Raw genomic sequence first — 14,147 nt, forward strand, 5'->3', positions numbered from 1 at the left:
GGGGGTCGCCATCACCTCCAGCATGACAAAGAGCTCAAGGCAGCTGCGCGCACCAATTTGCGCATTGAAGTCCAAGAGCACGCCGAAAATTCACGCCCAAAAAGGCATGTTTTGAGGCGGGTAACCTTTGAAAGCCCAAAGAAGGCGATCCAACCTCAGATGGAAACATTATCATCTGATAGTGATAGTGTTATACCTGAGAAGTCGTGCCCGCACACGATAGGTTACTCCGACTGTCAAAATGACGAGTTGTACTATCGTGCTGGGGGGACGAATAGAAACAGGAAGAGGAGTCCCCGAGAACAGGAAACTCAATGCCCCTGTTCCAAACTCATTCGGGCGGTATTGTCTGAATGCAACTGCATCAAGGCGGTCCCCGAAAGAGTTTCAGTTTTTGAAAGACTCAGTGCGGAGACGCCAAAACCAAGGCCTAGGCGTTTTCAACGAAGAAGAAGGATGATTGAAGACGGAGAATTTCCGAGGGTCACCACCAACATGACCAGCAAGGGGACATCGGCACGGGATGATTTCGAGTCGATTCTGAGAGCCTCCCGACCTAGAACCCGTCTGCAGTCCGGAACCATTGAGCGAGCAACCTATGGTAGGGTTCAGATAAGACGCCCTTCAGAAGATGAAGAATCTGATGCCGGCTCCGCGGTTGCATCAGATAATACGGTGTCCAGCGAGGGACAACCCCGCGAGGCACTTATGATAAGTGCGGAGCAGATAGCCAAGATGCTTGAAGATGCTTTGGCTAAGCAGAAAGAAAGTTTCAAATTTGAGATGGAGATGGCCATGCAGCAGATGAGAGAAATGCATGACCAACAAATCCAAGCATTGGCGAACCAACAAGGCGAGCAGAATCGTCGTAACCCGGTTAATCTGGAAGATGAGGATACAAATGCTCGTAATACCAATGATCCTCCCGTCAACGCAGGGGGTGGTAATGAGAATGCTGGCGAAAACACCGGCGAAAACCTGAAGATCAAGAACCTCGAGAGCAAAATCAACACATTGATCTCCGCTCAAGAGACGAAGAAAACAGGCATTCCTTGCCCATACCCAAGAGAATGGGAATCGATCCCATATCCGGCGAAGTTTAATCTAATTAACTTCACGCCGTTTAATGGGATGGGTTCACCTACCCAGCATTTGATTTACTTCAAATCGCACTTGGGGGTGATCTCTGGTAATGAGCCTCTGATGGTGCGGTCATTCGTCGGCACTCTTCGCGGAGCCGCCTTCGATTGGTATCGCCGCCTCAAGCCAGGCAGCGTAAATAGCTGGGACGACATGGAGACCAAGTTCCTTGCCAATTTCTTCGATGACGACACCGAGGTATCTATCGGCTCGTTGCTCGATGAGAAGCAGAAGGACGGAGAGTTAGTCGACACCTTCATCAAAAGGTTCCGGAACAAGGCGATGAACTGCAGGGACCCAATCATTGAGGAATTCATCCTCCAGACTTGCCACAACAATCTCGCGCTGGACATGTTAGAAGCAATGGGGACAGCACCGTCTAAGACATGGAAGGATCTGAAAGTCCGAGGAGAGCAAGCCGAGCGGTTCCTCAAGAGGAAGAAGGCAGAAAGAGGCCAACAGGCGACGAATGCTCCAAAGCAGAATTTCGTCCCACGGGGGAATGATAAGGCACATGCTAATGTAGTTGATGCTAATCAAACTTTATAATTGCAACCTCAGCAACAGCCACAGCAACAAGCACCACAACAATCTCGAGGGCAATGGCAACAACGGCCTCAGAAGCAGAAATCTGCGGAGCCGAGGTTTCCTAAAGTGTACTCCTTCAAGGATGACGAAGTTCCCGACATCTTCAAATACCTACTGGAGAACAACAAGATCCAGCTGCCGGCGATCGTGGATCAAGAAGGAGCAAACAAGGTGACGGATCCGAAGTATTGCGCATACCATAGAGCGGTCCATCACCCAACCAATTCGTGCTACCACCTCAAGGAATGTTGGAGCAAACGCAGTGTCAATCAGCTTTGGATCGGTGACCACAGCATGGTTCAAACCAGAGCGCATCACCAAAGTAGGGATGAAGACAGTGAACGATGACCCGCATGGACAGCGCCAAAAGGGACTTGTGCCACACACAGCCCCAAGCGGCGAAATCCTATGGGTTCATCCTGATCTCATTGAAGATGAACAGTGGGCGACTTCCTCGAGAAGAAAGGGCAAAGGCAAATCCTGCAATGCTACATCTGCAATCTTCGAAGAGGATGGCGACGAAGCTCCTACCTTCCCGCTCTCCGAAGAAGAACAAGAAGCTTTCGCCACTAGAAGCGGAAATGAATATCACTACAATTATCCGCCACCTAGTGAACAGGGGGTGAATAAACGGGGACCAGCCAAAACTCTCACCGAGATGGGGGTGATTACGAGTCCCACACCGGGTAAAGAAGCTCTACGACAACCGGTGAATAAACCAAAATAGAAGAATCCCTAGGAGGTGCAGAATCCGAAGCAGTCTCGTTTCAGCCGCCCGATTGGAAGAGACAAACCGGAAAGCTCGAAGACTCCGCAAGTCTTCGATATAATGGCTCAACTAGCCAACATTCCAGCACGGATAACGCTGTATGAGGTGCTGCGGTTGTCCAAGGAAACCAGGGAGGCCTTGCAAGAAGCTTTGGCCAATTCAGAGGTGTTTCTGACTCAAGTCAAGCCGGTGCCTGAAAATCCAGAACCGCTGAGTCAACAATGCAACATAGCGACAAAGAACCTTCCCTGCATTACTTTCACCAAAGAGGATATGCAGACGAAGAATTCGAACCACGATCGACCGCTATACTTCATCGGGTACATCGGCTCCAGCAAAGTCAACCGAATCCAAGTGGATCCGGGTTCTGCTATGAGTATTATGCCGCTTCGCAAACCACGATCGACCGCTATATTTCATCGGGTACATTGGCTCCAGCAAAGTCAACCGAATCCAAGTGGATCCGGGTTTTGCTGTGAGTATTATGCCGCTTCGCACAGGCACTGTTATCTACAGATTCAACACTAGTGGGTCAAGACCCTTGGGTAAGATCCGGGTAAAGTGTCAAATGGGGGATTTGAAGACAGAAGTCACATGCTATGTGATGGATGCCGAGACTTCGTACAACTTACTATTGGGTCGACCTTGGATCCATAGTAATGTCATAATTCCCTCTACTCTCCATCAGTGCTTGAAGTATGTCGACACTGACAATGAGGTTAAGACGGTGGTCGCGAATAAGCAACCATTCAAAGGGTATGAGAATTATTTCACCGATTCTCTCCTTTATGGTAACGAATCCGATACTGAACCATCGGCCCAGGGCACAGACAGCGGAGAAGAAGCTGATTCTGAAGCCGGATTCGATTACGATGGTGGTTTTGTTTTAAATGACATTGTACCCTTTGTAATCAATCTTGACGATGAACAATCGTCAGATGGAGGTTGTAACTGGCAACTTGCCGATATTGCAATAAAAGATGATTTAGAGTACTCCTTGTCTCTTGATGATGTGATAAAAGAGCTGTATGATAATCCTGAGTTGTATATGCCGATCCGATCGTCCTATGTAACAAAGGAACGCCTCCAGCATTCTTTCGGAACAACCATGGTCATCCCGAACAAAGTAAGAGGCGCTAAAGAAGTGATTTACGGTAAAGGAAAAAGCTCCCCATTACCACACCATTTCTTAAGCGAAGATGAAGATGATGACAAACCTGGTCGACATCTATCTAAGTATAGTCCAGAAGCGCGCAAGCTCATGGAAAAGCAGGGCTACGATTTCACACTCGGAGAAGGTTTATACTTCGATCGAGGTCCTCGTAATCCAGCCAAAGCAGTATATGTACCAAAAGGTAAACCTGAGGATTATTATAAATATGGGCGAGGCTTAGGTTATGTTTCATCAGATGACGAATGTGGTTGGCAAATTATCGATCAAATTGCTAACAAAGCCAAGAAGGGATACTCTCCCGATGCTTCAGAGTGGGACTCCGATACAAGTCTGGGAGAAGTTTTCAAAGCCCTAATGGCAAATATGGCTACAGCTGATCCATCCACCATGGAAGACGACGATCAAATGCCAACATGGGAAGACCCGTGGGTTCACCATCTGAATATGCAATATGGCGATAGGTTCGAGCAAAGAGAACCACCCACTGAAGATAAAATAGTCCAGATTAACATGGGTGATGAGGCCAACCCAAAGCCTATATTCATCAGCGACAGTCTTCCCCCAGATGAGAAGGAGGAATTGATTGCTCTCATCAGGGAATATATCGACGTCTTCGCATGGAATTATGAAGACATGCCAGGGCTCGACCCCAATGTCGCAATGCACCGCCTCGATATCAAGCCGGATGCCAAACCTGTCAAGCAACAGCAAAGACGGTTTCGTCCGCAGATTATGGAAGCCATTGAGGCAGAGGTTAAGAAGTTGATCGAATCAGGATTTATCCGAGAGGAACAACATCCAGACTGGTTAGCCAACATCGTTCCCGTCATGAAGAAGAATGGCAAAATCAGGATTTGCATCGACTTCAGGAACCTGAATGAAGCATGTCCGAAAGACGATTTCCCTCTCCCAATCACGGATGTCATTATCGACAATACATGTGGATTTGAGAGGATGTCCTTCATGGATGGATTTTCGGGATATAACCAGATCAAGATGCATCCAGAGGATGAGAAGCATACGGCGTTTAGAACACCCCTCGGCGTCTTCTGCTATACGGTGATGCCTTTCGGTCTGAAGAATGCCGGTGCCACATACCAGCGAGCGATGACTAAGATTTTCCAAGAACATCTCAGGAAAACAGTCGAATGCTACGTTGATGATTTGGTTGTGAAAAGCCGCAACAAGGAAGATCACATCAAGGATTTGAAGACAATGTTCGATCTCATGAGGAGTCATCAGTTGAAGATGAACCCCACTAAATCATTTCTTGGAATGTCCAGCGGAAAATTTCTTGGGTTCGTCGTCACCACTAAGGGTATACATATCGATCCTGATAAGGTGAAGGCGATACATGAATTGCAGCCCCCGAGGAATCTGAGAGAACTCAGAGGATTGCAAGGGCGTTTAGCTTATATCCGGCGTTTCATCTCAAATCTTTCTGGGAAGTGCCAACCGTTCTCTAAGCTGAACAAGAAAGGAGTATCATTCATCTGGGATGATGCCTGCCAAAAAGCGTTCGAAGATATCAAAACATATCTGGCGAACCCTCCTGTTCTCGTTGCACCGAAATCTGGTAAACCGTTCTTGATTTATCTCAAGGCGATGAACCACTCGATAAGTGCCTTACTAGCGCAAGACGATGATAACGGTCACGAACAGGCAGTTTATTACCTCAGTCGGACCTTGGTAGGCGCTGAGTCTCGATATCCGATGATTGAGAAAGAATGCCTTGCATTGGTATTTGCGATGCAAAAGATGCGGCATTACCTGGTGGGACAGACGATCTACGTTATCTCCAACGTTAATCCAGTACGGGTGTTTATGACGCAACCGGCCTCTATGAATTGGCGGCTAGCGAAGTGGGCCCTTCTCTTGTCCCAATACGATTTGCACTTCAAGCAGCAGAAGTCGATAAAAGGACAGGCGATTTGTGACCTTTTGGCGGCAAACCCGACCACAGATACGGCAGAAGTATATGATGACTTGCCGGATGAAACCCACGAGGTTAACACCACATCACACCAACAAGTATGGCAATTATACTTCGATGGTGCCTCAAGGGCAGTTAATAGAGTAATAACCCCGGGATGTCCTACAGTTTCCTCTGGAGTTGGAGTCGTCTTAATCTCCCCTGGAAAGCACGTGATGCCTCGGGCTTATTCGTTGACTAGTCCGTGCTCCAATAATGTTGCCGAATACAACGCGCTTCTCATTGGACTCAGTTTCGCCAAAGAGCTGGGGGTCGAATATCTCGAAGCTTTTGGAGATTCGCAATTGATAGTCAACCAAGTTCGCGGTGAGTATGAAGTCAGGAATCAAGACCTGATCCCGTACCACCAGGAAGCCATCAAAATGGCAGAATCTTTCGAAGAATTCTTTATTGAATACATCCCTCGTCTCCAGAACGCTTATGCAGACGCACTGGCGGCACTAGCAGTATCACTGGCACAGCCTCCCGAAGCTGAGCTGTTAGTCACAGTACGGACGCATCAACTCTGCGTACCCATATACAGTACGGAGATTGAAGAAGAAGAGGATAGAAACGTGAACGCCAAAGAGGTGAATTCAACTCAAATTGGGTCTGAGTCCCGAGATTGGCGTTTTCCTATCATCGACTACGTCCAATATGGTATCTTGCCAGAGGATGTAAAAGAAAAGGAATCAATCCGCCGAAGAGCTCCAAGATTCTTCTATAATACCGAGACCCATACGTTATACCGTAGAGGGTACGACGGTCTTGTTTACAAAGGAGGAAGCTTCACTGCAGATTGAGGGATTCTTTCTCAATCTTCTTCATTATCTTCTTTGTGTTTTAGAGAAGTTTTCTAACTCTTTTCTCTAGCAATTTCGTTATTGATTTTCATATTCTTACTATTGCTAGTTTGTTATTTGAGTTAGATTTTATTTTACTCATTGTTACACACACCCACATTGAGCTTTTAGTATTTACATACATAGTATAGTTGGGTGGTGAGAGATTGTAACTTTGAGTTGTGCTTAATTGAGTTCTCATCCATAGTTGAGAACAATCATTTGTTATATTGTGCTTATTGTGAGATTCACTTTGTAATACACTTGTACACCGAGTGAGGAGTGTGTGGTGAGAGTCGGGGATCGTCCCAAGAGGAGTGGCGTCGGTTGACGTGCCTAGGGAGAGGTTGTAACCGAGCACTTGAGGGAGACACGGCTAGGTCCAACACTTAGTGGGTGTAGAGTGGGATTACAATAGTGTGTTGATTGTAAAGTTTTCGGTTAGCTAGAAAACCGAGTGTGAGGTGTAAACGTTGTTCGGGTGAACGTAGAAAACCCGGTTGTGATAGTGGATTTCTCCCCGGGAGTGGGGAGCGGAGACGTAGGACGGAAGGTCCGAACTCCGTGATCATCTTTGTGTGTTTGTGATTGTCTTGGCGTCTCACTTGTGCTTATTGTTCATATCATTCTTGTCGCCATTATCTATTGTTCACATTGTCCACTATCTTGTTTATCTTGTTTATGTTTATATCACCCTTAGTTTATATATCCTTGCATATATATTTCATCATATAGGATATATCACTTTGTGTATATTGCTTATTCTTGCTTATAACTATTGTATATCTATCTTGCAAGAATATAACTTGTTAATTAGTTTTTAATTGGCATTTAATCGGATTAGATTAGCATAAGACCCTAATCACCCCCCCTCTAGGGTCTAACAATTGGTATCAGAGCTTGGTGCTCTTTGATTTAAGGTCTAATCGCCTTGAGTTAAAGATCCAAGTTATCTTTTTGTGCTAATCTTGTTTTGATTGCATTTGTATCTTGCTTGCATATTTTTACAAATTATGGATATGAATGATGCATCTTGTTTAGGCTATGATTCTAGTATTGCTCCTAAATTCAATGCTTTCCCTTATGCTCAATGGTGTTTTAGATTCAAAATATTTGTTCAATCTAAAAATATCGATTTATGGGAAATCATTGATTGTGCTTATATTGTGCCCACGTTGGAGAAATCCAAGTGGAGCAAACATGATAAAAAGATGTTTATTATGAACAAGCTTATGTTAGAATTTTTATTAAATGCATTTGATTCATTTATGTCTAACAAGCTTGATTCTTTTGATAGCGCTTATACATTGTGGAAATTCATAGAAGCGCATCAAGGGGACTTGGAGGCGATCCGACAAGCTTTGGAGGATCCCGCTTCAAGTTCATATGGAGCTTCATGCACACGTGCACTAGGCGATAGCCCTAGTGAGGTTTGCGAGTTCGAAACAACTAATGATTTATCTAGTGATGAACTTGCGTGTGCTAGTGAAAAATTATTGCATGCCTTTAACAAATTGCAAAATGATTTCATTAATTTACAAAGCAAGCATGTAGAACTTATATCCGATCATGAGAAGCTAGCTTCCAATTTTGATATCATTTCCAAAGAAAATGTTGCTCTTAAAGAAAGTAATGATATGTTAAAATTGGAAAATGAGAAATTATCATCATCCATTTCTAGCTTATCTCATGCTAAGATTGATGCCATGTTAGAAGTAGAGAACATAAAAAATAACACTGCTTCATTTATAAATGACTATTTATGTTCTACTTCTAAAAATGCATATGTGCCTAAAAATGAAGATTTGAATCTTATGAAAAATAGTATTTCATCTTTAGATTCAACTTTGAAAACATGCATTAATAATCATAAGAAGCTTATGGATATGTGTGCTAAGTCTAAGAAGTCATCCACTCATTATGCACACATGTATAGCAAAACTTATAAGTGTTCTATTTGCGGCCGTCAAGGTCATTTAGCTAAGTTTTGTTATGATGCACACAAACATAAGAATTCTAATGCTCCTTGTGCATCTCATGTAGCTTCTTCATCTTGTACACTTACACATTCACATGCTCATTCTCACAAAGTTCATCATAAGCATGCTAGTGTGTTCAAGTGTGATCATTGTGGTCGTTTTGGTCACTTGGCAAAATATTGTTTTGATTTGAAAAAAAAAAATTTATTTGCCAAATGTTTCTAGTAGACCATATGTTTTTAAATGTGATGTTTGTGGTAGGTTTGGACATCTTGCTAAATTTTGTTTTGATATACAAAAAGCTTCTAAATTGCAATATGTTCCAAATAGACCATTGTTTAAGAATGTTTCTCATTTGCAAAATAATTTTAAAAGAAAATCCTTATTTGCAAATAATTCCCGTGCACGAGCTAATGGTCCACAAAAACAAATGGATCTCTTTCATTGCACAAATTGCAATCGGAAGGGTCATTTGAATGAATAAGTGCACCATATGTGCCCAAGAGGGTTCATAACCCTAGGGCTTTAAGCTTGAATGATAGGGGTCATGTCCCTAAATCTTTTGGTACCAAGAGTTCTTGGGTATCAAAACAAATTTAATTTTTAAACCAAGAATTTTAGAGTTTTTATTTTCCTTTTTCTTGGTTTTGAAAAATGTATTTTAAACTTTCATGAAAACAATTTCTTTTATTGGTCAAATTCTTTTGTTTTCATAATTCCTTGTTTTGATTTTGATGAGAGGTTTGTATTTATATAACCCTCCCGATTTATTGGGTGTTTATTCCCAAATCTTGTTTACCGGATGCTAAAATATTTATATGGGTTGATACTAGCTCAAGAGCTAGATATGGTTGCCTCTCTTAAAATTCTTGTGTCAAAGATTTTGTTTTGAATTGTTGCCTTTAATTCATTATATTTCACTTATATGATGATATTTATATGTTTGTGCTTATGGATCATCTATTCGTGCCTTATAATGTATTCCAGAAGTTTTAATAAAGAAATAAAGGATATTCGTAAATTGCTTAATTCATACCTCCTTCTCCTTGAGTCACCGGGGGTAGTGGAGGTGTGACGACTGTAGGTGTATCAACTGGTAGAGTTGGTCTCACAGCCGGCTCAATAGGGTCAGTGTCAACAAAAGCTCCTGTTAAGCACAAAACAGAATGATCAGACACATCACATTATAGCTGCATTAGCCAAAAAATTGGCTAGTCCTATAATTAACTTGAGAAGAGGCACGTACCTTCAGAAGAACCGTTCTCGGGATCCTGAGGGAGTGCAGGCTCAGGAAACATATCCTCGGGCAGCTGGCCATCAATCTGAGGAGAGTCATACATGAAGTGGAACATAGAAGTGTCCATAGGCAAACCCTCCTCGTCGAAATCGTCAACTGAAAAATCTGACACAAGAGGGTATAAGTGCGAAAGAATAATAAAGAGACTATGACCAATCGAAATGAGTTACCTCTCGTAGATGCATCTGGATTCACTGAATCAGGTCCTACATTGGTAGCCTCCCTAAAGTCGGCAGCTTCTGCAGGCTTTTCTACCTGGTACGGTGAGTCAGGCTCACCAGAAGATACAAACTCAGGAGGAGCAGGATCGAGACTCATCTCGCCTTCCTCGCGCTCTCCTGCATAGAATGGGAAAGCATAAGCCTGAAATTCTAAACGATCAAGAGAACGATCTATAGAGTAGATGTTACCTCTGTCGCTAGCATGATCATCACCAGCCAAGTCCATCTCAAAAGCTCACGAATCTGCAGACGGCTTATGGGCTAATCTCTTCCGCCTATCAACACGGATAGCAGTCGAAGGTCTTGCCCGGGCAAAAGGACGGAGTTCCTCTACACTATTGGTCGCCGTCCCTGAAATATCGGATAGTGGTCAGGACTAACAATTCGGAAATACAGAGGGAAAAGATGGGTGACTAACCTCGCTCGAAATCTGCCTCGTAGTCTTCAGGATCTCCGCCTGAGGCCTCTCCAGCAGAACTAAAGGCCCTGTGACCTTCTGCATCAAGTCGGCGGGTCTTGCCCTGCGTCCTCTGTGACCGAGCACCGTCCCGGATCACATGAGAATCAATCTGAGAAGCTTCTTCAGCCACCAACTCTTCAATAGGCTTCACAGGGACAGTCTTATTAGCTGCTAACAACCACCTGCAGCTCAAGAAAGTGAGGTTCAACTGTCGCTCAGCACCCGGGAGACTGAACCTAGCACCAGTGCAGCCTGTCACGGTCCACAACCATGCACGAAGACCGTCCACCAGACCTCCATGAGCCCGAAGCTGCTGGCGCGGGTTCCCGACATAAAGCTGGTCATAACCAAACTGGCGAGCGAATCGGTAGGGTAGATATGGCTCTATAAAACACTGATTCCCCACCCGGAAAGTCAGGTAGCCCGGCCTGATGTTCACTAGCCAATTAAACCAGCCGATATCTAAATAAGTGCGATACTCCCTCGGCTTCTCCTCATCAATCAAACACTCGCCATACCGGCTGGAGAACTGCGGAAAGCAAGTGGAGAATGCCCAGCACTTGTGGACCTGTAGCTGCCTCCTGATATCAGAGAATCCTCGCCCTTCCCACTCGCCATTCTCAAGCAGCTGTAGTAAGGGAACAGAGTGGTCCATGGCATGCGGTACATACATCATGTCAGAACGATGAAGGACGAACCAAGCCATCAAATAAACATACGGAAGCTCCACCTTAGTAGTAGGAATCTGAGTCGGCGATTCACTCTCCTTCCGTGTAAAAGCACCGGAAATCTGTCGAAGCCCTCGATGAATGTTAGCCACCATCACCGGAAGAAGCGAAAGTTCCTTCTTGTAGGCAAGCTGAACTGCAGGATAGAGCACTTCCAGTGGCAGAGCGTCACCAGACTGATACGGGACCAAGCATTTCTTTAACCAGATAGCGAGGTAACCGGCAAGAAGGGTCATCGGACGAATCGGCGCAGTCGCATGCCATAAAAATGATCTGAACTTGGTCCCTGCAGGGAAGAGTCATCGGACGAATCGGTGCGGTCGCATGACATAAGAACGATCTGAATTTAGTCCCTGCAGGAAAGCCACTCTCAGGACTGCTAATGGTATAGGAGTGGGCGTCAGTCTTCTTCAGCAGCTCATTAACCTCTGAAGGAGTCAGCGGTGCCAGTTCACAAATAGATTGGCCAGAATGGCTCTCCAGATTCCTGAACAAATATGATGCGAACTGCTTCAGGCTCACATTTGCTTTGGTCCTCTTCGCTAGGGGCTTAGACTGCGCCAAAGCAATGTGATAATGACAAGTGAGGTCCCATAAGGTCTCGTAGCGGTCGGGCATGCGATCCTTCAGCTGACTCAGTTCATGGTTGGAAGGAAAATACTCCTGGTATAACATCTGACCCATGGGCAAACTAGAAATCTTATGCATCTCATGAAGAGCCAAACCCAACTCTCCGTGCCTAGTCAGAAAGGTGTTCGAATCCGGATTATAAAGCTCGCATAAGGCAAAGAAATGCTTCGCACTAACGGGTAAACCATGCATGGTGGCACGAATGGCTGCATAAAGACCGCAAGCATGCAACTCCTCGCTCCATCGACTCAAGACGTACTTCGTCATACGAGCCCACCAAAACTTGTCCAAAGAATGGACCCAACCATAGAATCTGTGGCGCGGTGCAGGCATCTCCCGTCCTAAGTTAGCGAGGCGATTCCTCAAAGTGGAAGCAAAGGCAAGGAACTCGTTACGGGGCGGTGCATCTAGTCCCAGCACTCCAGGACGCAGTCCAACAATATGATTCCTGCTCGAACCAGGAACTGCCTGATGAGTAATGTAGCCGCAGTGAACGCTCTCATGCTCCTCTGTCAAACGCCACGACATCTCCCGTTTCACAGCCTGACGCCTGAGCTCAGTCAAAGAACGGTGTCGAGGAATCTTCGGCAAATACATAAAACGACTGCCAGTCTGGTAAAGCCACTGCTCAGCTTCAATAAATGCTGCATCGGGATCTCTGGTAGAGTCGCCAAACAAGAAGTCAGTCTTCCTAAGAGACTGAACGGAACCGGCATCCTGCACGAGAGGCGCATCTGTGATCAGCTGGCGAAGAGCTTGATGGCCACCTTCCCTCACCACTTGGACAACTTCCAACGACGTGCCCGGAGCAAACTGGGAGGTGAACGGAATGGGCGAAAAGTCATCAGATGTTTCTTAACCGTTAAAAAGAATACCCGTCCGCATATTCAACATTGTGGCAGGTTGTTATTAATAACACCGAAATCCATGCCTTACACGCATGGGGAATTTCATCCTGAATCCTAAGAAAGGATATGCCGACGCCTAACACGCGTCGCCGGTTTAGTCTTTTACCGATTGAAAAAGACACCAGAGTTCGATTCTGGGGTATCTCATCCCGAAGCCTAAGTAGGGATAAGTCAACGTCTAATACACGTTGCCGGGTAGCCTATTCCCGTAACAATGGCGAAGCCTATGTATTCAACATCATAGCACAAAGTCTCAGAGAATTCACTCTCTTAGCACAACGTTACATGCGGAACGGATTTAGACAATCCGCATGCTAGCCCGACTCAAACGGTAGTCGGTAAAGGCTAATCAAACCCGTTGAAGGCTGGGGGTTAGCCAAAAACCCTAAAGTCAACGCCTAACACGCGTCGCCGGGTAGTCTATTCCCGTGAGAAAGACGAAGTCTACGTATTCAATATCGTAGCACTAAAAGGGTTAACTCTTTTAGCTTAACGTCACATGCGGAACGGACTTGAACAATCCGCATGCTAGCCCGACTCAAACGGTAGTCGGTAAAGGCTCATCAAACCCGTTGATGGCTGAGGGTTTGCCAAAAATCCTATAAATACGAGAGTCACTGACGCATCAGCTTCATTAGTTGGTCTCGTGACCTGAGCATCCAACGACATTCGAAACTCTAGGGTCAACGCTGGTCAACGCGTAACCCTAGGTCAACGCCGATCAATGCGTTGCAATGAAAGAATCAATACTCTGAAAAGTATACGAGTATAAACTGCTTCTTAATACTCCGAAAAGTATACGAGTATAAACTGCTTCTTAATACTCCGAAAAGTATACGAGTATAAACTGCTTCTTAATACTCCGAAAAGTATACGAGTATAAACTGCTTCTTAATACTCCGAAAAGTATACGAGTATAAACTGCTTCTTAATACTCCGAAAAGTATACGAGTATAAACTGCTTCTTAATACTCCGAAAAGTATACGAGTATAAACTGCTTCTTAATACTCCGAAAAGTATACGAGTATAAACTGCTTCTTAATACTCCGAAAAGTATACGAGTATAAACTGCTTCTTAAATACTCCAATAAGGTATATGAGTATAAACTGTTCCCTAATTTTGGTTGAGAAGTTTCTGGAGAGTATTTTTTCTAAAAATATTCTTAAGGATAACTCAACAACACTACGCCGGACAACGCGTTGCAGATAAAGACTCGACGCCAACAATCGATGGTCAGCTAAAGATTAGAAAGTCAGGAATCGACTTCAAGTTTAAAATTCCGACAACGGTCAGACAATAAATGCAGCACCGGAACTCTTACAGACATTCGACAAAGCACCGAATAGCCTGGAAGATTGAAGGAATCAAGAACGGAAGTCATTCCAAAGTCCCATTACGCCGACTGAAGGTTGGGACAATCATATCCAAAGTATTCCA

This window comes from Asparagus officinalis, chromosome 9, assembly GCF_001876935.1.
Source record: "Asparagus officinalis chromosome 9, Aspof.V1, whole genome shotgun sequence".
In the NCBI taxonomy this organism is placed as follows: Eukaryota; Viridiplantae; Streptophyta; class Magnoliopsida; order Asparagales; family Asparagaceae; genus Asparagus; species Asparagus officinalis.